At 41.0% G+C, this 2,968-nt stretch overlaps 1 non-coding gene across 1 annotated transcript; it reads left to right on the forward strand.

The window, feature by feature from the left end:
* Positions 1 to 323: 323 nt before the first annotated feature.
* LOC143653862 (U2 spliceosomal RNA) lies at positions 324 to 514 on the forward strand. The gene has a single exon (XR_013161571.1). It is a non-coding gene; the product is annotated as a U2 spliceosomal RNA (small nuclear RNA).
* Positions 515 to 2,968: the final 2,454 nt, after the last annotated feature.

Below are 2,968 nucleotides of genomic sequence, written 5' to 3' on the forward strand. Positions count from 1 at the left end.
ACACTAAGCCCATAACAGATGTCAGGGGAAGCCAGGAGTTGATTGGTCGACTTTGGCCAAGGAGAATAGACTCAGCTTCCCCTGAGGGAGGGGGTGGCTAATCTGAAGGAAATCACAGGGCAGCTAAAAAGACAAGTCCCTGCTGGATAAGCAAACAAAAATGTCCAGGCTGCAGATGATGGCAAGAAATGACTAATTCTTGGTGAAAAAAGATGCAATGGCAAAGGACCAGCAAAAGGCAATAGGACAACAAACAAGGCAAACATGGGTTGTGGTAGGCCTGATGACAAGTGAATTTTAAAGTTCTATTAAAACTTGAGAAGATGGTTTCTCAGCGTTTTGGCTAAGATCAAGTGTAGTATCTGTTCTTATCAGTTTAATATCTGATACGTCCTCTATCCGAGGACAATATATTAAATGGATTTTTGGAATTGGGAGATGGAACAGGAGCTTGCTCTGTCCACTCCACACATCGACCTGGTATTGCAATACTTCCGGGAATGGTGCACCACCCTCTCAGGGGAACAATAAATGCATTAAAAAAAAAAAAAAAACTTAAGAAGATTAAGCAAGGAGTAATCAGACTGAAAGAATAACGGCATTAGTTTGAATCTGAAATCAACTCTAATGACACACGCAACTTGCTTTTTATCTATTCCTAGCATAAGGAATAAAGAAGGCCTTTAAGAATAAGAAGAAAATGGAATGAAATGCTCCATCCCATGCATTCCACCTGTGAGTGAGAGGGAAGGCAGACCTCCTCTGCAGCAGTCCTGGTTTGCACTGAAAGCAGGTTACTCAGAGGAAGGCAGCAGTGCCAAAAAATATAGCCATGAAGTTGTGAACCCCTACAGCTCCCAGCCCCTGCACTAGACATTATCTGTAATATTTTATTGATTTTCTTATGACTACCCTGCAAAACAGATAGTATGATTTTCATCCTACAATTGAAGAAATTGAGGCTGAAGAGAGATTAAGATCAGAGGACTAGTCAGTGACAGAGTAGGGATATAAACTCATCCCAGCTAAGGTCAAAATCTATATTCTGTGTACCATGCTACCTTAGCTCCCTGGGAAGGAGCTGGCAGCCACCCCAAGTAGTAGCCTGCTATAAAGAAGAGAACTGTGGCATGGAAAAAGCCAGAGAAGAGGCCATCTAATGATAAGTAACCAGGCTCTAGAAGGTTGATGAAAGAGTCCTAACCTTTCCACAGACACCCCCACCCTATGTGCGCAGAAATTAGTATGCCCAGGAAAGTCTCCAGTTTGAGGAGGCTCCGCAGGTAAGTCTCCCTGCTTGAAATAGCCCAGTTGACCCAGACCAAAGAGATACAGAAAACAACTCTAATTTCAAACTCCATACATTGCTCTAGGAACAAGTTAGCATTCTAGAATGTCAGCAGCAGTCAGTAAAACTTATGTGGACTTTAAGGCCAAAGAATCAGCAGGCCTGGTTCTGTAATGCAGTTCAAGATATTAATCATGACAACCATTCGATAAGTGTATGTGCCAGGCACTATATGTTGAGTAAGACAGCATTTCCTCTTTACACTACAACACAAGGTTAGTATGCATTTCCCCATTTTTTGGATTAAAATACTGAGGTTCCTAGAAGCTAACTTGTCTAAAGTCACACAACTAAATAGCGTTTCAGTCATCTCAGCCCTAAATCCTCATTCTGACTTGGGCTCTCTGAGTGCAGGAGAAATGTCTAATAATACTGTTAATGTCCACCACTATCATTTTCCTTCCAAAGGACCAAAAATTAAGAAAAAATGTCTTTAAACCTAGCAATCAAATGCCTCATAGGGTTTGGGCAAGATGCAACACATTTATGCATTATTAAATAGCTGTCATGGAGTATGATTGAACCTGGAATGGAAATGAAACTCAATAGCTTGGCGAGTATGGTAGAGTGAATTATGTACCCCAACAAATACATGTCCCTATTCTTAATCCCCATTTCTGTGAGTATGAGATTATTTGTAAATAGGACCTTTTGTAAGTATTATTTTAGTTAAGATGTAGCCACCTGAATCAAAAGAGGCTTTGATCCATCTTACTGAAGGCTTTATAGAGAAGAAACTGGAAGATGGAAATCAGATAAGGCAACAGGGAGAAGCCAGAAGTCAGCAGAAGCCTGAAGACCTGAAACAAGGAAAGAGAAATTTCCGTGTAACAGAAGGTAAACATACAAGCCAAAGAGACCCAGGAATTGTGGCAAGCCATCACTAGAGGGCAGGCCACGGAAGCTCAACAGACAGAGTTCTTGCCTGTTGTGCCAGAGACCCGGGTTCAATTCCTGGTGCCTGCTCATGCAAAAAAAAAAAGGCTCAAAAAGCCATCACTAGAACACTACCAACTTCTGGGAGAAAGCATGGTCTTGCTAATACCTTGATTTTGAGCTTTTAACCTCCAAAATCACCAGCCAATAAATCCATGTTGCTAAGCCAACTCATTGTGTGGTATTTGCCATAGCAGCCTTGCAAACCAAGACAGAGTACATAGAAAATAAGGATTCAATCCCTGAGAGTCACATAAGTCTTCAGAAAAGCAAATATTTAACCTTGGCTTTGAGGGTTTTCTGTAAAAGAGTAAAGAATATAGGATGTGTGGGAAGGATTCTAAGCAAAAGTTACATCATGAACAAAGGTGTGGTAAAGAGGGGGAAAACTATGGAGATGTTTTTCTAAGAATGACATGTGGAATGAGTAACTAAAGGAGAAGGTGCATTGACCAGGGGGGTTGACGAGGGTTAGTGTTGGAGTGTCAAAAGGAAAGGTAGGTTGAGAATAAAGTATGGGTTGTCTTGAATATTTTGATAAGGTGTTTAAAAAAAAGAGAAGGTGAAGATGAAGAAATGCTAAGAGAGTGGAATTCAGTTAATTAATTGGTGAGGATGATCACACAGACCCCTGATATTTTCACACCAGATCGGTCAAGACAGGCTAGGTTTTGCTCTGATAAC

Source organism: Tamandua tetradactyla, chromosome 1 (assembly GCF_023851605.1).
Source record: "Tamandua tetradactyla isolate mTamTet1 chromosome 1, mTamTet1.pri, whole genome shotgun sequence".
Taxonomy (NCBI): Eukaryota; Metazoa; Chordata; class Mammalia; order Pilosa; family Myrmecophagidae; genus Tamandua; species Tamandua tetradactyla.